The following is a 24,830-nucleotide window of genomic DNA, read 5'->3' as shown; positions in this document are numbered from 1 at the left end:
CAGCAAGAAATAAATATAATAGATGTCCAAACATCAAAATGTAAATAACAAAATGCATCTGAAAGTAAATTAAACCTAAATAAATGGACAGACATACTATATTCATGAATTAGAAGGCTTAATTGTGTTCAGATGCATACTGTCCCCAAGTTGATCCACAGATTCACTGAGCAGACTTATAGATTTATGAATAGACTTTATAAGGGACTTCTCCAAATTAATAAGGAAAAAGCAGAGAATGCAATAAAGCAATAGACAAAAGAATTGGATGGCTCTTCACAAAAGGATAACAAAATATACATATGAAAAGGTGCGCAATTTCACCAACCATCAGAGAAATGCAAATAAAAAACACAAGATACCTCTATGCAACCAACATATTGGCAAAAATAAAAGAACAGACATTAACAAAGGTGGCATTGGATAGGGTTTCTCAACCTCAGCACTCCTGAAACTTTGGGTCATATTTATTGTAGGGGGCTGTCCTGTGCATTGTAAGATGTTTAGCAGCATCCTTGGCCTCTACTCACTAGATGCCAGTAGCACTCACCCCTCTATCCACTCCACGCTGCCAGTTATGACAAGCAAAAATACTTGCAGATATTTTCCAAGAGAGCAAGATCAACCCTCCTCTCCCACCCATAGAGAACAATACACACTGATGGTGGAAATGTAAATTGGTATATCCACTTCAGTATTCTCTAACAAACCTGAACGTATTCTATGACCCAGAACCTGGGTAGGTATTTAAACCCAGGGCATGTGCAAGAATGTATGTAGAAGCACTATTTCTAATAGCACCAAACTGGACACAATCTATGTTCATCAATAAGAGAATGGAAAAACATATATTCAAACAATGGAATGCCAAACAGTCATGATATATGCATGGATCTCACAAACATAATATTTAGCAAAAGCCAGATTCAAAAAGAGTATATCAATCCAGAAACAGGCAAAACAATTTACAGTATTAGAAGTCAGGATAGTGGTTATTCTTGGCAGGAGGAAGGTAATGACTAGAGGGGAGCACAAGGAGAGTGCTTCGGGAATATCCCACTTCTTGATCCACTTTAGGATTACATGTGTGAATTCACTTTGTAAAAATTCACTGAGCCTCCCACTTATAATTCATGTCCTTTTCTGTATTTTGGCTATGATTAAATTAAAGTGTTTACCAAAGAGGGAAATAAAGATTCAAGAATTAGGCAGGTCATCCTAATGGCATAGTGGTTAAGTTCACACTCTCCACTTCGACTGCCCAGAGTTCACGGGTTCGGATCCCGGGCGCAAGCCTACACACTGCCCATCGAGCCGTGCTGTGGCGGCATCCCATATATAAAATGGAGGAGGATTGGCACAGATGTTAGCTCAGGGACAATCTTCCTCGCCAAAAAAAAATAATAAATAAAGAAATAATTAGGAGAATTCTAGGCAGGACTATTTTATCTACTTGCATTTTTGGTTCAAGGCTAGGCTCAAGCTGGGTTTTACAGTTCTGCCTGACTTGCCCACAAAATGTTCTGCCCAAAGTCTTGAACAGTATCTGGACTTAGAGACTGCTATATTATTGAAATTTTCTGTCCACCTGAGAGTTGAAAAGCATGGGCCGGGACACCTGGCAGGTGGTGGAAAAAGGAAGCTGAAGGTGAATTGTTATCTAAATGTCACTTATATCTGACCTCCTCCTCTTATTGACCAGAATCAGTTGATTGGAGGCAAGTGTCTCTGAGAGTACCTTGCATCCTGTGGATGGATAGGGGGGTCAGTGAGAAGTTGTAAGTCATATAAAGTGTAGGAGGGTAACACTTATTATTCTTTCTGCCTGGTATTCATTTCCCCTTCCTGTGGGTCAATACCTCAAATTTACTTTGGGAAGCCTGCCTTCCTCTTCTCTCAGTACATGTGGCACACAGCTGAGGTGGCCTCACACCTGTTGGTCTCACGGCTGGGCCTAATTAGAAAAGAGGGTGGGAATGAGACTATTTAGTGGGCTTTTTGCTGATCTGAACTAAATTGGGATTTTGTTAGCCGGAAGATAGTGGGGACAAATTTTGGGATGGCAACTAATGGTGTCTTTGGGTCAGTGTCTGCCATGTGAATAAAAAGATGCTTGTTTTAAAAGATATACATATATGCATAGAAAAAAATACTGGAAATACATGGCAAAATATTGAGTAGCTATATTTGAATGGAAACACAAAGGTGATTTTCCACTTATTTCTGTAGTTACATTATTAGAATTGAATATACAGGCATGTGTCACTTAATGACAGGGACACATTCTGAGAAATGTGTCAAGACGATTTTGTCATTGTGCAAACACCATACAGTGTACTTACACAAATCTAGATGGTATAGTCTGCTATGCACCTAAGCTATATGGTACTAATTTTATGGGACCTCCATTATACATGCTGTCCATCATTGACTGAAATATAGTTATGTGGTGCATGACTGTATATACATACATGTGAAAAAATCATTTTAAGAAAATAAATTAAAGCAAAACAGCTATATATGATGCCAGAAGTAACTTATTTGCCATTATTCCTCTCTGTCCAGCAGAGAGAATTAGTACCTATCAAGTGCTTAAAATATTTGTTGAACTGTAAAAAAAATGCCAGCCAGCGCACACTGTCAAGAATATAACAGAAAATGAGCCCATTCGTAAAAAGCCATTGACATTCAAGGCTGGGTCACAGATGGCTGATTATTTTAGCCTTCCAGATTAGCTCATGTTTTAGGAACCAAATAGTGAAGGTTAAGAGAATTCTCTCAGAGTTATGACTAGGTGTAGTAGCATATGCCAATAACATTATTGTTTGTTTGTCCTTATCAAAATGAATTTTTCAAGCCTTGCTTGGTGAGATGGGTTATTCAGATACTCCTCTTCCCATTTGAAAATGGCACAGAACACCTAAGGGCTGATACAAAATCACCCCAGCAGATTCATGGTATGATCAAGGCTAGTGCACCCTCAGCCTGTGAACAAGCTGCGAACAGAGCTTTCCTGAGCGTATTCTCCTAAAATATGATAGTAAATAACTTAGTGTGCTCTTACTCTATTTCTGGTACTGTTCTAAGCATTTAAGAAATATAAACTCATTAAATAACACATCAACTCATGGCTTAAGTTGTTATATACCTATTTTATTGATGAGGAAGATGAAGCACAGAGGAGTTAAGGAATTTTCCCAAACACACGTAGCTAACAGGTAGCTGAACTGGAATTCAAACCCAGATATTATGACTTCTGAGCCAACCCTCCTAATTAAAACAGTTATTGCCCTTCGAAATGACCTCATTTGAAAATAGCATTATTTAATATATGTTTTGAGACACAAAGATAAGATAGTTAAAAAGTGGCTCCTTTTTATACGAACTTGCTCCTCTGGTAGTAGAACCTGGCAAGTTTTTTGTTATTCAGGTAGTTGGGTCTTGTTGTCTTTTCATATGTTAAAAAATTTATCTAACTTGACAATCTCTGCCTTTTTAATTGAAGTATTTAGACAATTTACTTTTAATCTAATGATTAATAAAGTTCGGTTCAAACAAAGCATCTTCAGTTCAGTTTTTTCAGCTTTATTGAGGTATAACAGACATATAAAAAACTGCACATTTTTAATGTATGCAATTGGATGAATTTGGACATAGGCATACATCCGTGACACTATCACCACGATCAAAGTAATAAACTTATCTGTCACCTCCAACAATTTCCTCGTGTCCCGTCGCTTTTTTTGTTTTTGAGCCCAAGTCTGAGTTTCAGTTTCACCTTGAGCTCAGAGTCTATCCAAATTATTCACTTGACTGTTAACTGTATACAATTGCAGAGGGCATTTCTGCAAATGGATCCACCCAGCAAGGAGGCAAATGTGTGCTAAAACTCCGCTTGCTCTCCACCCAAGACAAGCATGTGCTGGCTGTATCTCTCTTGAGAGGACTCCTACTTCACGTTTTCACAAAAGCTCTACATGCTCTCTCATGTTCTTATAACCAATAATAATCATCAGCAATTGGGTGCCTGTGTGATCATGCAATTCTTCCAACATCTTGAAAGATCTTGCATTGCTTTCCACGTTTTCCAAGGAAGGAAGTTGAAGAAACTTAGATACTTTTCCCAAAGCTGCCTATCTCAAAATGGGAATTTCTGGATTCAATCCAGATCAGTGTTATTAAAAAAAAAAAAAAAAAAAGCCCATACAGAAAAAACAAAAGGAGATATACCACTGCCTACTGACTGTAGCACTTCTGGTAAATGCAGCCCTACAACCTCTCCACATCATCTCCTGTTCATTCAAAATATAAACAACAGCAATGTTAATGACCACACCATGATGGTCATCCCGTCTTAGACACCATCTTTAAACGTACTGCTCTTGATTTTTCGGGGGGTTAGTGAGAAGGCTATCCACAGCCTGTCATCTTCTGCACAAATAGAGCTATAGTTGATCCCTTCCAATCAAACTCCAACTCCAGCAGACACCGTGCTTTCATTCATTAGGGATTTCTTAACATGGCCACCAGGAATGGGCTATAAAGGTAAGGGAATCCTGTGAATTGTATGTACAATATTTGTTTATTATTAATAGTTAATTTTTATTTTATTTTGAGATAATTTGAGACTTACAGAAGAGCTGCATAAATAGTATAGATCTCATATACCCTTTATGCAACTTCCTCTTACATTAGTTTCTTACATTATCAGAACATGTTGCCAAAGCTAAGAAATTAACCTTGGTACAATACTATTCACTAAAGTAGAGAGCTTGTTGGATTTTACTCATTTTTACACTCATGTTCTTTTCTGTTCTAAGATCCAGTCCAGAATCCCACATTACATTTGGTTGTTCCGTCTCTATAGACTTCTCTAATCTTGAGAGTTTCTCAGTTTTTGCTTGTCTTTTATGACTTCAATACTTTTGAAGACTAATGGTCAGTTACTTTGTAGGACAGCCCTCAATTTGAGTTTTCTTATATTTTCTCTCGATTAGATTGAGGTTTGCATTATTGAGAAGGAGACAGAGGTTATTTGCCCCCTTTCAGTGTACATGTCTTTCACTTCTTTGCTTAAATTTATTGCTAGGTATTTTATTCTTTTAAATACTATTATAAATGAAATTTCAAGGAAAATGTCTGGCCCTCTCGAGGAAAAAGAGGGGACAGAAACATTTTTGTTTTTAATAAGTCTTCCAAGCCTTGAGTGAGATTTACCTCCAACCATTTACTTCTAACCAAGATCATACAGGCAGGGTCTGATGGAATTTTCCATTTTGTGAGGCTTTCCTTGGACAGCTCTACTGAAAGCAGAGGAATGCACATGGTTTAGACTCTACAGGGCTCTTACTGAATCATATCAGGGGATACAATGTCAATATGTATTATTGGTTATGTTAACCTTGATCATTTGGCTAAGGTGAGTGACTGATGGAATTCTCCACTGTAAACTTAGCAGTTTCACTTTATAATCATGTAATATTTTGGTAGACTCTTGGACGTGCAAATATTCCATCTGTTTAACTTTCTCTAACTCCTTTTAGCATCCTTTGATGGATTTGCCTGTAGCAATTATTGCTATGGTGTCCTAATGGTGATTTTCTATTTCTCTCCTTCTTTCTATGTTTATTAAATGGAATTCTTCTGTAAGGAACTGTATATTTTTCTCTGTCTGTTTATCTGGAATCTGAAAAACTGGCTCTAATTTTTTTTCCTTGGATGGACTTTCGACGGGAAAAATGACGTTAAAAAGTAGTTTTTAAAACTACTATTTGGCAATGAGAACTAATTTCAAGGAAAACGTCTGGCCCTTTCCAGGAAAGAGAGGGGACAGGAACATTTTTGTTTTAAATAAGTCTTTCAAACCTTGAGTGAGATTTGCCCTAGACCAAGCAGGCAGGATCTGATGAAATTTCCCATCTTGTAGGCTTTCCTCAGATATCTCTACTGATAGCAGAGGAATGCACATGAGTTAGACCTACAAGACCCTTATAACACTTTCTCTCCTTTTCCTACCCTCCTCTTCTGCATGGGAACCAAACCTTGCTCAGTTATACTAGTGAATTCAGGAACCATTGGCTTTAGTTGGAGACATTTATTTCAAGGCCCCAAACCCTAAGATTTTTCTAAACTTCTTTTCCCCAAAAGTACCCCTAATGACAAAAGATAGACTTCGAGACTTGGGGAGAGGGTAAAATATAAATAGACAAAAATCAATTGTACCTCTATAGTCTAACAATAAACAATCCCAAAAGGAAATTATAAAAACAATTCCCTTTACAATAGTATCCAAAAAAAAAAAAATACCTAGAAATAAATTTAACCATGGAAGTAGAAGACTTGTATACTGAAAACTACAAAACTTTGCTGAAAGAAATTTTAGAAGACTGAATAAATGGAAAGATTCTGTGTTCATGGATTGCAAGACTTAAAATTGTTAAAGGGCAATATTGCTCAAAGTAATCTACATATTCAATGCAATCCCCATTAAAATTAATGGCATTTTTGGAAGAAACAGAAAAGCTGATCCTCAAATTCATATGGTGTTACAAAGGGCCCAAAATAGCCAAAACTATACTGAAAAAGAACAAAGCTAGAGAGCTTGCACTTTCCAAATTCAAAGCTTACTATAAAGCTGCAATGATCAAAATATTAATGCAGCACTGGCATGAGGATAAACATATACACCCATGGAATAGAATTGAGAGTCCAGTAATGAACCCAAACAGCTATGGCCAATTGAGTTTAGACATGGATGCCAAGACCATTCAATGGGGAAAGAATAGTCTCTTTAACAAATGATGCTGGAACAACAGGATATCCACATGGAAAGAATGAATTTGGATTTCTATGTTACAACATGTAAAAAATTAACTCAAAATATAACAAACTATTAAAAATGACCAGTTGTTTTCTTACCTTCTCATATTAGGCATATTAAAAAAAAAAGGGAGATCTAATCTACAAATTAGAATTTTAAGAAATGAAAAATAGAGTCATTACATTAAAACCTTAGTAGATGGATTAAACAGTAGATTAGGCATAACTCAAGAGAAAGTTATTATAAGATAGTTCTGAAAATAATGCTAGAGTACAGCACAAAAAAACTGGGAGATTTAATATATCAGAAATAGGTAAAGGGACATAGAGGATGGAATGGTCTCATAATACACACTGTCTTGCAACTGAAAAACATCACCACTATAGTGATACAAAGAACATCTTTAAAGCAGCCATGAAGAAAAGCCACATATCTACAAAGAAATAGCAAAGGGACTAACAGTAGACTTCTGAACAATAAAAATCAAATGACGTTAACAAAATAACTTCAAAGTGGTTAGAAAAAAACAAATATGTACCAAATATGTATACAAATGTGTACAATTATGTACCTACCAAATTCTCTTTCAAAAAAGAGAATGAAATAAAGAACTACTCAGACAAATATAAATGAAGTATAAACTACCAACAGGTGTCAATAAATCAATGCTTAAAAGATTAACTCCAGGAAGAAGAAAAATTATTACCAAGAGAAGGCCTGAGATACAAGAAGAAAACAAGCATGATCTGTATAAAACAATAATTATAATCACTAATTTGTGAATTAGAATAAAGTACCAAAATACACATCAATAAAATCATATTACTGAGGCATCAAGTGCCAGGTTTATAGTGATCCTAGATCCTTGAATTCAGAATGCCAGTTAAGAAACTGATTAACTTTTGACTTTGTTATGTATGCATAGTAAATTTTTGAGGGTAACCATTAAGTGACTAAAAATAGAGCATCCAACTTTCAGACTAAAGAGATAAAAATAGAATAAGAAAAAAATAAGAAAGTATCCATGAATCCAGAAAATAAAAGAATAGTGAAAAAGAAGCTTAGAAAAACAGGAAAAAAAAAGTCACAACATAATAAATTGAGTACCTACAAATGTAGCAGTATTCACAATACATATAAGTAGGTTAAATTCACCAGTTTCAAGGTGGTGGTTTTAGATTGGATTTTTTTAAAGCTATATTTTCCATACAAATGACATATCTAAAATATAAGAACAAAGTAATGTTGAAAATAAAAGAACAGAAAAACTACACACTAGAAAAGTACTAATCCAAAGAAGGCTAAAGCAATTTTATAAATATCTGATAAAAGAGACCCTAAAATCATAAGAATCTTTAGGGAAAAAGAAGATTACTACTTAATGTTACAAGGCTTACCTTATCAGGAAGATATTCCAATCTAAACTTGTATGCACCTAATAAAATAGCATCAGAATATATAAAGTAAATAAAAATATTTGGAAGAAATAGAGAAATTTGACTAAATTTAAAACTTCTCATAGTGAAAGATTTTAATAATTTTCTTACTATATGTATAAACAGAACAAAAGGAAAGATATAGAAAATTTGAACAATAAAATCAACAAAATTAATTTGATGAATATATAATAATGGAAGATATTTCCAAAGTGCTAGGCACTGTTCTATGTATTAACGAACTTAATCCCCTCAACAGCACTATGAGATAGATACTAGTAAAAGTCCCAATTTTCAGGTGCTTAGCCTGAGGCACAGAAAATTTAATTTATCTACCCAGGTTTCTTAGCCTCTCCTGACACAGCTAGTAGGCAGAGTTGGGATTTGAAACCAGGCATTATGCTTCTAGAATCTGCAATCTTAACTGTTGTAGTATTTTGCATGCCAACCATACACCCAACAATTAGAGAACACACATTGTTTTTCAACCGTATGTACACCATATACATACTAGGTTATAAAGCAATACTCAACACATTTTAAATAGGCAACCTACAGCACATGTTCTTTAACTACAATGAACAATCAAGTTAGTAATCAATCACAAAAGCGTTAACTAAAATAATATCACATGTATTGGGGAATTTAAAAATACTCTTAAATATGGGGCCTGCCCAGTGGCATAGTGGTTAAGTTCATGCAGTCTGCTTCTGCGGCCCGGGGTTCGCAGGCTCAGACTTCAGGCACGGACCTACACATCACTCATCAAGCCATGCTGCGGTGATGTCCCACATACAAAATAGAGAAGACTGACACAGATGTTAGCTCAGGGACCATCTTCCTCAAGCAAAAAGAGGAAGACTGGCAACAGATGTTAGCTCAGAGCCAATCTCTCTCACCAAGAAAATAAATAAATAAATAAATAAATAAATAAATAAATAAATAAATAAATAAATAAATAAAAAAGATATAATGGAAAATTTTATCAAAGTAAAACTATTAGCGTAATAACAACACTAACCTATCAAAACTTTGAGATACGATGAAAACAGTATTTCAAGAGGTTTGTCAGCCTTGAATAATCATATTAGAAAAGAAAAATGGCTGTAGATCAATAATGCAAGCATCTAACAGAAAATAACAAGTAAGACTAAAGAAAACAGAATTAATGAGTTAAGTAAGTAATAATGATATGAAGAAAAACTAATGAAATTTAAACAAAAAGTAAAAAAAAAAAGTCAACAAAATCTAGAGGTGATTTGTTGAAAAGGAGGCCTGGATTCAATCCAGCAAATGGAGAAGGGAAAAGGAGGGCTGGCTGACTGCTTTGGATCAGCGTCAGCAGAAGCTGCTGCATTGTGACCGACCTGCAGTTACAGTCTGTCAGGACAAAGAACCTCTGATTGTTTCCCAAGAAACGTGTGTGGGCCAAGTCAGGAACAGCCCTAAGCAGGGTCTTGTCCAATAGGTCTGCGTGGAGGAACAAGAACTCAGCAAAAAGAGAATGGTGGCGCACCTATGAAGGCCCATGGAATGAGGACAGATCCCCAGAGACCTCCCAGAATAGACCCGGACAAGCCTGGGGGCAAGGAAACTGCAGAGGAGGGGTGTTCAGTCTCTGAGGAGTGCAGGAGATTACCCTCAAAAGGAAAAGTAAAAACACTAGCTTTAATGTTTTACTAAACCCCGAGAGTGAGAAGTCAACCAGGCATGAGAAATGGTCAATCTCCTTGTCCCTTGCACCCTTTAACCCAGAGAGAAGCAAAACAGAAGCTAGCTAATGGGAGATGTGGTATATTATTCAGGGTAGGTGAGGTTATGCTGCAGTAGCAAATAATCAAAAGATCAAATGACTTGATAAAGGTTATTTCTTATTCTGACTACAGTCCATTATGGGTTGGCATGGGTTCTGTTCATCACGGTTCATGCAGGCACACAGGCTGATGGAGGCTCTGTCTTGATACATAATTGCAGAAGACATTGTCATTGTATAAGCACTGCTTTGGACCACTGTATGATGACTGTCCTTCTATGGGCCTCAATTGTCTCATCTTTAAAATGGGAATTAATGTCATGGTGCAGGAAAAAGAACAGCAGATCAACATTTCTTAAATTATGTTCCGAAGAGTGTGTGTGCGTGTGTGTGTGCATGCCTGTGTGCGTGCATATCTCAGATTAGAAAAATTCAATTTAAAGCATATATTCCAGACAACGCACTTTTGCAAAGACCAGAATACAAGCAACTCCCAGTATTTCGTGTTGTTGTTACTGTTGTCATCGTACTCCTTTAAGACTGTCTGGGTGACCACACTAGACAAGCCCCAGTCAAACAGCATCCTATTTTTACATTTAGGTCTTTAATTCTGAGATGTGATCATAAGCATCTTGCTTGAAGGCAATCTGACCACTAGAGGGAAGCAACTGCTAGACAGAGCAGTTTCTTTACAACACAGATAAGTTAATCTCTCTGGGTCAGACTCTAAGGGTTTGTGCAACATATCTCCTTCTATCAAGGATTTTGGAGTCAAGGAAGCTGATTTTTGTCAAGCTCTATCATTGGCTTGGAGCAAACCGCTTTCAGGCTCTCTATGTCTCTGGGTCCCCCTAGGCACACAGTACAATGCCTAAAGGAAACAGGAGTATCCTTTGTGTTTCTTTTCCTAACCTTTCCCACTGGCTCTCTTTGTAAGGTCCTTCAGTCTCCATTTTTAAACCTAAACGCGGAGCAACGGCCCCTTCATGGGCTCAGCTCTGACCTTCTCTTCAGCCAGCCAGCTTGTCCTCCAGTCCTCACGAGACAGACCGCTGTCCTCCCAGCTGTAGGGGACCTTAGAGACAATGCCATATACTAAAGCTAACCCTCAATCCTGCTATGGGCAGAGAAACCGATCACAATTAGAGTCAGGGACCTTAATAAATGCAGATGTCTTTTTTTGACTAAAAAAGTACCTCTTGGGATGTAAATATAAACAGAAACATACCTCACAATTAGAGATGAATGATGAGTGAATGAGTCAGTAGAGGGTGGATTAAAGCAGTGGGTCTGTAATCAGAAACTCCGAATCTCAGCTTTCTCACTGATTTTTGATGTTTGGTAGACTATGTAGCCTCTCTGAGCGTCAGCTTCATCTGTACAAAGAAAATGATATCTTTATTTCAAAGTTGAATAAAATAGTGTATGCACAAAGCCAGGTACATGACAGCACGTAAATGTTCATCTTAAGAAGGGGGAAGAAAAAGCAAATTTTGTGTGTATGGTGGAGTAAACGAGAGCTTGCAACATATCGAACTTGTGTTCAAACCTCAGTTCTGTCACCTACTGGCTGTGTGACCTTGGATGTGTCACTAACCTACACTGAGTCTCATCTTCTTATTTGGAAACCTAAGGTACTGACGGCTACTCTCATTGAGATCTAAGGGAGATGACAGGGGTTGTGATGTTCCCTATCAGACACTTTTCCAAATGCCTACAGATTAATATTGTACTATAATTATAATACATTAGCCCACTAAAGCAGGCATTATCATCCCCTTTTTTTAAAGATTTTTTATTTATTCAGTTTTTTCCCCCCAAAGCCCCAGTAGATAGTTGTATGTCATAGGTTCACATCCTTCTAGTTGCTGTACGTGGGACTCGGCCTCGCGTTGGACGGAGAAGTGGTGCCTCGGGGCGCTCCCGGGATCCGAACCCGGGCCGCCAGCATCAGAGCGCGCGCACCCAACCGCCAAGCCACGGAGCCGGCCCTATCATCCCCTTTTTACAGGCCAAGAAACTGAGTTAGAGAGTTGAGTGACTTGACCAGCGGCGGAGTCTGAAAATAGACAGTGTCTGGATTCTGACAGGATTGCTTCATTAATCTAATGTCTCATGGTGCGCTAGCTGTGGTATAGACATGTTGACCCATGCTGACTATCAGAGCTCCTGACTAAGGTTCTGTTTACAGATACTGTTACCACTGCAGAACCTCCCCAAAGCTTCGAGAGCACACATTTCCTCTGCCCATCCCTTTCTCCTCTGGTGTGTGCACTGGCTACACACACCCACTAGATGGTGCCCACATCCTAGCTTTGGTTTACTTTGGTTTCCATCTTCTGTGTTAATTAAAAATTTACCTTCTACATCAACAGACCTAAATCTCTACATAAATCCCAGCTTGTGCGACTCATACACTTGTAAAGATTTTTTTTTTTTTTTAATATTCAGGGTGACCTCTGGAGGCTTAGTTATCTTGCTTAAAAATGCAGACCAGCCCTCTATAAATTCACTAGTGGAGGCCCCTCTATGGCCATGAGCAATCACGCTGCTATGTGTGTCTCTGCTCCAGGGTGAGCTGGAAATTACTAGCAGCTTTTTCTCGGAGTGTATAGATCGGTGGGCCTGCGAGAGCCCATCAGCACTTCACAGCTTCTGCTTACTGCTCTGTGAAAGAGGACAGGCTAGGCTCACAGCTGATACGAGGATAAAACAGGATAGCCCAGGAGATTTGATGATCCTTGTTCCCAAATTCTTCCCCCTATAGTCTGCCACAAATGTCTATAATACCATCATTTGGTTAAGGCATTGCACCCCCTTATAATAATAATGATGATAATAATAACAGCAACAATAACCCACCTCTGTATAGCATTGTGTAGTTTACAAAGCACGTCTCACTCAATTATTTTACTTAACATAGCTGAGTTAACCGGGTCAAGGTTATTTACTCCATTTCACAGAGGAGAAATTGAGCTCAAGAGACTAAGTGAATTCCTAAGAATCTATAAGCTTTTCAACTAAAATGCAAGAACTTGAACCTGAGACTTCTGATTATCAGTGTCATATTCATGTCACTGCTTGAGATAAAAACCTGTATTACATCCTAAGCAATCAATTTATAACGATGGTTCCTCTACTGCTCCTCCTTTTTTTTCTGATTATCTCTGAATTTCACTCAAATTTCTCCCCCAAATTCAGAGTCCCTGGAAGGAAAATACAACCCACCCTCCCTCTCTCCCATCTTCCATTCTAGTGTTCGGCCCAACAGTAAATGTTGTGGGAGGCAACGGAGAAGACACTGTCTGTGTTCCATGGACAGAACACCAGAGCTGGAAGGGATCATTGGGATTATCTCATCTAACTACCCCCTCTGTAGGTAAGGAAACCAAGCCAGGAAGGAGAAATATTCCTATATGTGAAGCCATGGGATTATCTCAAATGACCTACTTTTCATTAGAGCTGGTCTACGCCCCCCCATTAGTTTGGAAACTACTTTCATGCCAACTGCATTATCCTTTAAAATAGTGTCTAATTCAAGTTTTCTACTACTGCAGCTGCCTCCCCCCACACATATGCACAATAAGGAAATAAACATCGTGCTGTGAAATCTCATCAGAGTTGAAACCTTTATGTCATAACTTTCTTATTTTAAGGTCTAAGGTAAAGCAAGTTCACCAGAAATCTAAGCTGTAATTGGCCTTTTTTTTTTTTTTTTTTTTGTCTCATACCCTCTATTTGTCTTGTACTCACTTCTGCTATTGAACTAATCTCAATGTATCACAGTAGCCTTTTTCATTTCCTGATTCCCCCACGGAGCAGAATATCATCCAGGACAAGAACTAAATCTTAGAAATCTTTGTAACTCCAGATGCTAGTATAGTTTTTGGCAAAGAGTAGATGATCAATAATTAATAGCCAAATTGAATTGCATTGCACTTAATTGGACCTACATATTACAAACCACCTTCCTGGACATATATCATTGGGATTTTAAAATCCAGATGGGTACAAGAAAGGCATCTGTTAACAGATATTTAAGGTTTAAGATCCATAGAGACATTTAAGATTTAATAAGCACTTTCCTTATTCTGTCCTCAAGATCGTTACTGTCTTACTGGTCAGATGAAGGCAGATGAATTAAAGATTTAGTTACACAGAATCTGGTAATTTAGTAAATATTTATTGAGCTCCTTCCATGTGGAAAAGTAAGTAATCAAGAGTTCTAAAGACTGCAAAATTCCTATGGGCTGCAACAAATCAGAGAATACCACCTGTAGGAGGATGGGTAGAACCAGGTTTGGAATGGAGGGCTGGATTTGGAGAGGCATAGAGGAATCTTTCCAGCAGGAATGAGTGTCTTGTAGTTTAGGAGTCACAGTGCCTTGTCTTGGTGGATGTAGAGCTCCATCATTTCAGAGGGAGAAGGGGCTTTATGGTCTTCTAGTTCAACCTCTCATTTTACACTTGGGGAGACTAAGACCCAGAGAGTGGAGGTGACTTGGCCACCATCCCCCAGCGAGTGAGTGACACAGCTAGGATCAGAGCCCAGGTCTCCTGACTTCCAGCCCAGTGCTCTTTTCACCACATTTCTTGAATAATCCACTGTGCACCTGGTGATGCTTTTCTTTCAGAATCCAGCCACGATTTCGTTTTCTCTGCATGGCAGGCAGCCAAGAGCGTTGAACTTCTCCATGTTACCATTTTGCCCTCTGCAGAATGGGATATTAAAGTATTCACTTGGGGGCTGGGTCACGGGGTTTCGTCAATAAATGTTTGTGAATTGCTCTGAGCTATTTGGGCCAGAGGGACTCCAGGAATGGGAGACCCCAATGGTGGTGGTGGTGGTATCTGAGCCTTTTTTTGAGGTCTTGCCTTTATTCTGCAGAATTAAAGAGATGGTTTAAGTGATAAACTATTCCTTATGAGCTGTATTTGTCTTGAAAGCACAGCATGAGTTCCCCGAGCGCTTCCTCTCGCACAACCACAGCTATGCACCAATCCTCCTGGGTTCAGAGATGGAACTTTGGTTAAATGCATGGAATTTATTTCTTAGTCCTTTTCTTAATTATGACTTTATTTTTATTTCTCTGGCATTCTCTAGGGGAGGGGTTAGAGAGGAGAGGAAAAGGAAGAAGGAGGCAGGGAAATATGTTATAGATTCCAAGCTTTTTTTTTTTGTTTCTGAGCTGCTCGCTATCAGCAAAGTAGAGGGATTTAACAGACCTTGCAGAGATGCAAACCTCATTCCAACAAAGCCGGAGCCCACAAGACAAGTAACAAATGTAATGAAAACATAACTCGAGGTGAGGGCAATCATTATTCGATTAATAAATCCCCTAGGCTGATAGAAAAATAAAATTGAGCCTCTTATTCATCATTTAATTTAATAAACAAAGAGGATGTTCAGGGTGAGAAGACTATGTAGTTATGCTGAGGATATTTCAGCAAATTGCTATGTAATAACCAACTCCATTGCCACTCCAGGTTAGTCATGCCGTCTTCCCTCCTGTGTCCAATCTGGGATCTCAAAACACTGAAAACCCTGCTCACTCTCATACTATGGTCCTTCTCTTGTTCAAAATCCAGGTCAGAACACGTCCCCTGAATGTTTATGTCTATGTCACATCTTAATGAGTATCCCTCAATACTCATAGCTTCTTTAAAGTACGTAAATAACTTGTGTGTTACTTTTTCTCTTTCTCCTCTGCCTCCTCCTCCTCTTCCTTCTCGTTCAGTGTCTTCTTTCCCTTCTTCTTCCTCCCTGCCTTATTTTATTTTCCTTTTTTGCCATGATCATTATGCCATATGCTCTAGGACACTTTACAGTCTACAGAGGAAGGGAGTAAAATGAAATTGCACTTCGGAAGAATTAAGTATCTTACTTGCGAATCCTGGCCTTGGTTGTGACTGGCTGTGGGAAAGTGAGCACATCGTGAAACTACACAAGACTTAGATTTCTCATCCACAAACTGGAGGAAATAATCCGTTGTCCAAAGGCATCTTGTAAGGATAACCTGAGAGAGTGGATTAAACACCACTGTGCAATCTGAAATAGAATGAACACTTGACACGTATGAGTCTCTGCCTCTCCTTTGATGGTGAGCTCAGATCACGGGGCCTGGGAGTTCTGTCTCATATAAGCATATTTATGGAGCGCATGCATGGTCTTGGGGGAGATCCAAGAGGACATCACTCCAGGTGCTTCCACAAACCCCCTCCTCTCGTTACCTCTTTTCAACTATGGAACAATTAAACCATCTGACCCAGGAGGTGGCTAGCATGATGTTGAAGAAGGTAGGTTAAGGAGTAAGAGACAACTGGGACGGAGCCCAGCTGTGCCACTAATTCTGTGATGCTAGACAAATGACTCAAATTTTATCTAAGTTCCAGTTTCCAAGTCCACAAAAATGGGGATAACACCTACCTCACACACCTTTGTGTTAAGCAGCTAGAGTGTGACAGTGCTTCAAATGATCTCTGGCATAGTGTAAATTTGGTTACTACTATTTTTCCAAGAGTGGCCCTGAGAGGGTAGACACTTAGTGTCAGGACCTCAGTGGAGCAAGAAAGTACAGTGAGCTGACACAGACCATGCTTTCCTCCTGCCTGGGTTGTGCTCCCAACTCCCTCCCTCACTTACAACTGATGAGTATTGTGTACACGTTGCTGGCCCACCTCAAGTGTTACCTTCTCAATTCCATCTCCTTCTTCCTGTCCACTTCTAGAAGTGGCCACCCTTCATCTGAGCGGCTGGAGCACCATGTGTCCTCTTGTGTGTCAGTGAACACTGTCTAACTGGTGCCATAGAAATGGATACTTAGGTTCATTTTTCATGCCAGGACATGAGCTCCTAGAGGGCGCAGACCATAGCTTTTACTACTCACCCTATCTCTCAGCCCAAGTTGATTTATTCAGTGGTCTTAAAATAAACATATTGGTGAATGAATCATCTACCAGTTGCAACTCAACTCAGTACAGTGATTTTCTGGACTATAGGGGATTCTATTGAAGGAAGTGTCATGAGCAATGAGACGTGATGAACCTTGGAAAGTGATTTGGCCTCTTCGAAACATCCAGTAAGATATTTTAGACAGTAGTTTTGAGCTTACTCAGTTCCACCAATTCAGAATTAAGTATGATCATTGATTTGTATCAGCCCCTGTTGAATTCTTAAATCGCAAAGGGGTATACTAAGGAAACAAAAGGGGAGGTGGGCTCACACCCTGAATTAGTTATTGAAATTGTCAAAGTAACCCGATGTTGTTGAATGCTGTCAAAGAACAGACTGTAAGAAAAACAACTACCTCTCAAACGCCCAGCGACTGAATGGATAGAGAGGTTTCATTGTATTGGTCATAAATAGCCTTCACAAAGTTAGAGTGCTTACTTGAACCCTACTTGAACTAGCTGGATGCTGGTGCATTCACTACTCAGAGAAGAATTTCTTAAAGGCTTTGGGTTGCTCCCACTTCTTGTCAAGGAGTGAGCCAATTTTTATGTCTGTTTATTACTTCGTAGCCCAGCTGGACCCCAGAAGGATGGGTCTGTTGTGACCATGGAAAATAACATAAATGCACACAGACACCAAAATGAAGCCAGAGGTCTTCTAGAGGCTTAGATAAACATTTAGTCTCGTAAATAAATACATTATCAGACCACACAAAGCACTTCCTACCCAGTCTCTTCCTCAGAAGTCACAATCCAAATAGCCTTTTTAATTCACCCAGGTTCAAACAATCAAGATATACTGATTGATTACCTACTGGGTGACCAATCCCAAGCCACATGTTCCAAGAGACACAGTAGCAGAAGACATGGTCCCTTGCTTCCTTTAATGATTTGGAATTGCAGATGTAGAGGCAAAATGCACAAACTTAAATCCATTAGTAACAAATGCAAGCCAGGACGAATACTAACTTTTGATACATTGGGAAGGGATTCCGTGGTAAAAGGTCCAAGTCCCAGAGCTGCTACCAGTTTGTTGGATGACCATTATTTATTCACTCATTTGATAAACAAACAAGCACCTACTATGGATCTGGTACTATGCTAGGTCCTGAGGATATCTTGAACAAATGATGTAATTTGTTTATTCATTCACTTATTCAACAAACAGTTAATGATTATAGAATAGGTGAGCCATTGAACTAGGTGCTGGGGAAGGGTGAAAGATACAGCCTTCACCCTCTACGAGTCAGGTTCCTCATCAGTACAGTTGTGTGTGTTGGGGGGAGAAGATGTTGGATTCATTGGTCTCAAATGTCCTTTCTGCCAAGAAGATGCTAAGCAGTGGATTGGAGGATTTTGTAGTTCATTTGCTAAGTGTCAGGTCAAGAAGATGAAGGGTCATTTGTGAAAACGGAATGAACCGCTGGACTCTGAATTGCAGACTTTTGGATGGGAATCCCCCGAGAGCGTCAAAGCACAGTACTTACATGCCTATGTGTTCCTTTAAGAATGCAAGTCAATCCTGTTCATCCCCTTATACATATACATTTCTTTATAGTTTACAAGGCGCTTCCATGTGGACAGTTTTATTTGCTCCACATAACAATCTTATGAAGTCAGGGATTTTATACCCTCTTTTTAAAGATAAAAAAACTGAGGACACAAGTGGTTGAATTTACTTACTAACGTCTGTGGGGAGTAGAGCTGGGGCCAGAGCTCAGGGCTGTCTGCCTTCCCAGTCTGGTGCTTCTGCAACAAAAACAGTATTTATTCACATAGTATGTGTGTTCTGAGGGCCAGTTATGGCCCAGGTGTTTGGCGAAGTCCTGGGGACATCATTAAGAACCAGGCAGTAATCCCAATGATTTTAGGGTCAGTTCTCCTCTAACTCTTATTCAAAATTAATGGGAACTCATGCTGCCTTGTAGTTTATAGAGCAGTTTCAGATGCAATTTAAAGAATGAGCTACTAGATCATGAGCTCCGTGTGGTCCGGGGCCAGGTAGGCTCAACAGCACTTGATAAAGCACTTTCCTATCTTCATATCAACTCAATTGATATGGACAACAATCCATATAACGTTATTCCTATTCATGGACAATGAAGTGTAGATTTTGAGAGACTCAAAATTACACACATGGTTAGTAGAAGATCTAGAATTTAATCTTAAGTAATTTGTCAACCAGCACTTTATTATGTCCATTCCTTAAACAAGACTCCATCCCACTGTGCCATATATAGGGCCTAAAACAGTGCTTTACTGATTGAGTAGCAACTCAATCAGTCATTGTAGGATGCATAGTCTGGACGTGGGTTAATTTTATCTGTGAATGGGCTATACATTCAGCCCCTAATATCTAACTGTCATTAAGTATAATAAATATCTTTCCTCTGAGACAGAAGAGCACCGTGAGAGTTTGAGATACAGGGAAGGAGTGAGAAAGAGTGAAAGATGAAGGAATGATACAGAAGGAGGAAGAAAAACCAAGGGCTTTGGGGTCAGATTGACCTGGGTTTGATTTTATTATCACCACTTACTCCTGTATACGTTCAGGCAAGTATCTGAACTCCCAGGTCTTATGGGGTGGTTAAGTGGATTAAGTGTAATAGTGTATGGCAAGCGCTTAGCACAATGCCTTGTCTACAGTAAATACTCAATAAACACTAGTTCTTCATTCTAACATTACAAGCTGAAAGAACTATAGGAGCCAATATAGAGTTGTAAGGAAGTATAACATATATTTTGGGGGAATTTGAGCATGATAAAGTACACAGATAGGGACATAGGAAGAGATGAAGGTGAAAAGTAATAGGGGACCAGATTTTAAAGGGCTGTCAATGCCATTCTAAGCGGTTAGGATCTATCCTGTTGCTACAAGGGGTCTATAACCAGTCTTTTATAAACATACTGTGGGGATAGGCAGGGAAAAGCCTATAAGTAAAAAGAGGTTGAGAAGCTACATGAAAGTGAAGTAGCAATCACAAAGCTCCTTTCCTTCTTATATGCCTTTAGTAATGGCTGATGGCAAAAGTGCCTGGTGCCCGACTGTATAAACTTGAACCACTCTGAGTTCCTCCAAGACACAAATCTTTATTCACTGCATAGTTGGAAAAGGATATATACATATATTTTATGATAGATTAGCCTTTTTGGACTGTGGCCACACCATAGAGGGTTTTCTAATCTATTTTGAGTTCTAATTGATTACAGCATTTGGAAAAATGTACAGCAAATTGCTCCGTTAATCAAGGTAAATCAAGCTGATGTCATAGATGCTAAATATATGTCTTTGCAGTAATACTATTTACATGGCTGGAACTAAGTCTGCTGTCAGTGTTTCCACTTGACAGCCCTGCCTTCTCAGAAGGAGCTCATGGCTTATCTCTGAAAGCACTTAGTGGTTCATCTCTAAGGCTGGGTTCCCGGGTCCTTCTCCCCATATCTAAGGAAGGGGTCTTAGGAGGGGGTGAGACTGTCTCCTTATGTACAGACTCAAAGGCAGTTGGAATTAGGCTAGGAAGACAGGGAAGAAGACATCAAAGGCAGATGATTTTATGAAGACAGAAGACCCTGGCATGTCACATCCCTTGGCTGATGAGGGAATTGAAGGACAAGTGGAGAACTTTGCTGAGATATACAAGATCACAGCATGGAAGAAGCCTCAAAGATCATCTAGTCCTTCTGATAAGACACCTGAAGCATAGAGATATAAAGGAATTTATCAGAGATCACACAGCAAGCTGGTCTCAGAGCTAAGACTAAAAATTAGGTATCTTGACTTCTCATGCAGTGTTATGTCTAAATGATAGAAAATATTGTGTGGTTCTTTTCTTTTCTTCTTCTTTCTTATCATCATCCCTAATATTCACCATTATCCCTAACACTTCCTATGCACCAAGCTTCATAATAAGCACTCAATATTATTACAACCTTGTGAGGTTAATATTACTTTTATTCTCATTTTTAAAATGAAGAAATGGTGGCTGAAAAAAGTAAAGTAACTGGACCGAGGAAATTCTGCTAATGAGTAGCCATAACAGGGATTCAAACTTGAGAATATCTAACTCATATACTTGTGCACTTAATCATCATGCTAAATATCATCATCAATTTTACATCATGTTTGCATACCTTTTTTAATTGCTCTTTTAACACGGTACTATGTACTTCATATACAGCATTTTTGAACTCCACAGTGGTGCTGAGAGACATAGATGATTACTCTCTTGAAAGCTGAAGTGAAGCAATTTTTCAAAGGCCACACAGCTAGAAGGTTTCAGAACCAGCCATAGAACCCATGGATATTTCTGTGGGTCTGAGTATGGGAATGAGTATATGATAATGGAGATAAGAGACAAAGGAACTAAAACTCAGTCCCTGAGTGGCTCTATCCTGATCCTGTCCAAGTTCCTTTTCGTCTCTGCGTCCCACTTAGCATGTTTGTACTACAAAGATACTGAAGCTCCCGTCATGCTCTGTGATTCTAACAGAAAGATCAGTAGCAACAACAAGAAGAAGAAGAAAGCAGAAGGAGAAAGAAATCCAAGAGCACATGTCCAGAGCTTCTAAGACCACTGAAGATGATTGAAAGAAAGGGTTTGGGGTTAAAAAAGGGGATTAGAGAATTCATCCTTGGGTTAGTTTTGGAAGATCATGCATGACCTGGGTGGTGCCTCAACAGGACTAGATCAAAAGCAGAACAGTGATGCAATCAGCTGTTTGTGTACAGATGTTGGCCTCTAAATTTCCACATGGGAACATCTGCTGGGGACAACCACTTGACAAATAAGCAGGCAATTAGGTAGCAGATCCATCTGTGCCAAGAACATGGGACCACCAGCAGCGGGGAGGGAGGCTGCAGCAGGGGGAGAGGGCCATCCTAGGAAAGATACTCTTATGCTCACGTGAGAGTCACACTAAGGCAGAAGAAGGCAACTAGGGTTAGGGACAGGATTCAGCAAAGAAGATCATTTGCTGCTTGTTTTGGGGCATGGCTTCATGGTTCTCAGCCTTGCCTATACATTATAATCATCTGCAGATTTTAAATATCCCGATGCCCAGGCTGTATCCCAAAACAATTCAATCAGAGTCTCTTGGAATGGAGCATAGGCAGCAGCATCTTCTAAGGTTACCCAGGTAATTCCAACGAACAGCTAAGGTTGAAAAATATGGCCTGGAAGTCTCCAAACTTAGCCACTGGAGCTGGTGACACAAAGATAGTAGTCTGTGTAAAACTATCATCTTTATTCCACTGTGCTTCTCTTCAGAACAACTCCAAATATGCATTTTGAGTTTATAAAGTCTTCATTTAAATGGTCTAGGACTCAAGCAAAGTCCATCTTTTCTGTGAAACAAATGCAAACTACTTCCACCTCTGCTACTAGCTGATCTCAAGCAAGTTGGTTGAGAATCTCTCCAAGATTCCGGTACCTTATCTGTGGTCCCATAGGGTTGTTTGTTGGGAAGTAAAGTGTGGTTATGTATACTCAAGTGTTTAGAACACGCCTAGAATAGAATAGGTGCTCAATAAATGTAGGTTGAACTTCAACCTGAGTCCACCCCAAAAAAAGGAAAAATTAAAGCGAGTCAGCTTGGGCATTTTTCTTGATGCTATTCTCTCCATCAGACACCATAGCCAATCTATCACCAGTCTTGCAGATACTATGACCAAACATTTCTTAAGCTTGTTTCCTTCTCTCCAGTCTCGCTGCTAGAGTTCAGACTCTCACCATCCTTCACCTGAAGCGTTGTGACAGCCAAGCCAAGTGCTCTATAGCTCCAGGCTAGTAGCCTTGGATCTCTTCCATACAACACAGATAGAGTAATTCACAACAAACACCACCTAAGCTCGAAACCTTTCAGGGATTCCCTGCTGTGCACAGGACAAAGACCAAACTCTTCCAGTAGCATGGAAGATTCTCTGTGACCTTGTTCCTGCTGATCTCTCCACATTCACCTGTCTGTATCCCACTGTAACCAAGTTCATATGCCAATGCTATCAATCTGCTTGTATTTTCCTCTGCATGCACTTGGATGTTTTACAGATTAGATGCTTTTCTTATGCTGTTTGCTCATCTCAGAATACCTTTCTGACCTTCATCCTTTGACTAGCTAACATCTGTCTGTTCCTTAAGCTCAACTCAGGTACCGCCTTCTCCAGGAAGCCTTCTGTGAATCCCTTTGCCTTGGTTTACATTAGGTGTTGTATCTTGCATTTCTCTCTATTGTAACATTTCACATTTTGCTGGAATTGTCCAAACACATTTCTGAATCTCAGCCAGTATACTGTTAATTCTTCCATGACAGAGGCCTTCTCTGGCCCTCTACTATATATAGCCAGGATATAGAGGATATAGATGATGTTTTGACTCATGGTAGATTCACAATCATTTATAAAACTTTCCCGCAGTGAACCTGAGACAATGTAGAGATCTTTGTTCCCAAGGAAGAGGTGGTTTGCTCTCTCATGTCTTTCCTTGCACTTACTCATAGGGAAAGGCCAGGACTGGGAGATCTGTGTTCAAATTCTGCTGGCCAGTCAGTGTCTAACTAAGGCCAAGGTCTTGAAGACAGTCCTCTGGGACTCGTTCACAGACAGGAATGGAGCCGTGTAGGAATAGATCTCAGCCTTATTTCCTTCCTCTGAACCAAACTGGCTCTGAGTAATGCCTTTGCGATCCTAACCACATCCTCCTCTTCCATTGCCAAAAACAAGGGGCCAGAGATAAACCATAGCGCAAGCTCCAAGACTTCGGGGAAGGTGACTCGCTTGCTGGGTCAGGGCCATGTTTTAGGAGGGCTCCTTCAACTCCCTTGGGTCTTCGATTAGACTTTCTCCTTCCAGTCTTATAAAAAATGGGCTGTCAACAGCACGTCAGAAAATATTAATGAGGTGGGCAAGAGATGCCCCCCGAAGGGGAAGGATTGCAGAAATTGCTGAGAAAACACTCAAGAGGATGATATTTCTAAAGAATTTGCCCTCTATTTCTAGTGACTTTCACACAAAGTTACTGCTGATTCCCCCAGTTGCATTGGAAATATTTAGATATATTTGATTTCAAAAAATTAAGCATGATTTGAATTGGAAGGGATGTTAGAGGTAATCTGGGCCAATCCCAGAGCTTTTGTTTTTCTGAAGGGAAGTGGGAGATTTTGTTTTCCTGGCTGCCTGACACTTAATCTCCTTTTGTAAACCAGAGTCTGATTTTCCTTTGTGGGTAGACAGAATTTCAAGATGGCCCCTAAGATTTCTGCTTTCATACAGATTCCCTGTGTAACAGAACCGATGGAATCTAACAGTATGTCACTCTCATAATTAGATCAGCAATCAGTCAACTTTGAGTTAATCAAATGGGAGATTGTCATGGGTGGGCCAGACCTAATCAGGTGAGCCCTTTAAGAGAAAGTGAAAAGTCACACAGGCATTCCTGCTGACTTTGAGAAAAAAGAAAACTGCCATATTGTGAGAAGATAGGGCCATGTGGCCAGGACCTGAGGGTGGCCTGTAGGAGCTGAGAATGATCCCTGGACAAAAGCCAGCAAGATAATAGGGACTTTGGTCAGACAGCCACCAGGAACTGAATTCTGCCAACAACCACATGAGCTTCAAAGAGGACTCTGGACCTCAGGTAAGAGCACAGTCCTGGCTGACACCTTGATTTCAACCTGGTGAGACCCTGACCAGAGAATCTAGTTATGCTGTGCCTAGACTTCTGACCTATAGAAACTATGAGATCATAAAATTGTGTTGTTTTAGCTGTTAAGTTTGTGGTAATTTGTTATAAAGCAATAGAAACTAATATAGGATCCATTCTGTTACTGTTGATTATTTGAACAGGATTATCTCACCTCCATCTCCAGAAACAGCATA

The 24,830-nt window shown here is 39.5% G+C and overlaps 1 long non-coding RNA gene across 2 annotated transcripts in view; it reads right to left on the bottom strand.

Annotated features, from left to right (window-relative positions):
* The window catches only part of LOC147913222 (uncharacterized), a 426,551-nt gene that overhangs the window by 190,497 nt on the left and 211,224 nt on the right, over nt 1–24,830 (bottom strand). Inside the window, exons 3-5 of one of the 2 annotated variants that reach the window (XR_015548940.1) lie at nt 11,238–11,385; nt 8,218–8,255; nt 3,550–4,537 (exon numbers count right to left, since the gene is read on the bottom strand). This is a non-coding gene — a long non-coding RNA (uncharacterized LOC147913222). Of the gene's footprint in view, nt 1–3,549; nt 4,538–8,217; nt 8,256–11,237; nt 11,386–24,830 lie in introns of those variants that run through there. The other variant, XR_015548942.1, reaches the window with a different exon arrangement.

Source organism: Ceratotherium simum, chromosome 29 (genome assembly GCF_057802395.1).
Source record: "Ceratotherium simum simum isolate JZ-2026a chromosome 29, ASM5780239v1, whole genome shotgun sequence".
Taxonomy (NCBI): domain Eukaryota; kingdom Metazoa; phylum Chordata; class Mammalia; order Perissodactyla; family Rhinocerotidae; genus Ceratotherium; species Ceratotherium simum.
This window is presented reverse-complemented; position numbering and strand designations above follow the sequence as displayed.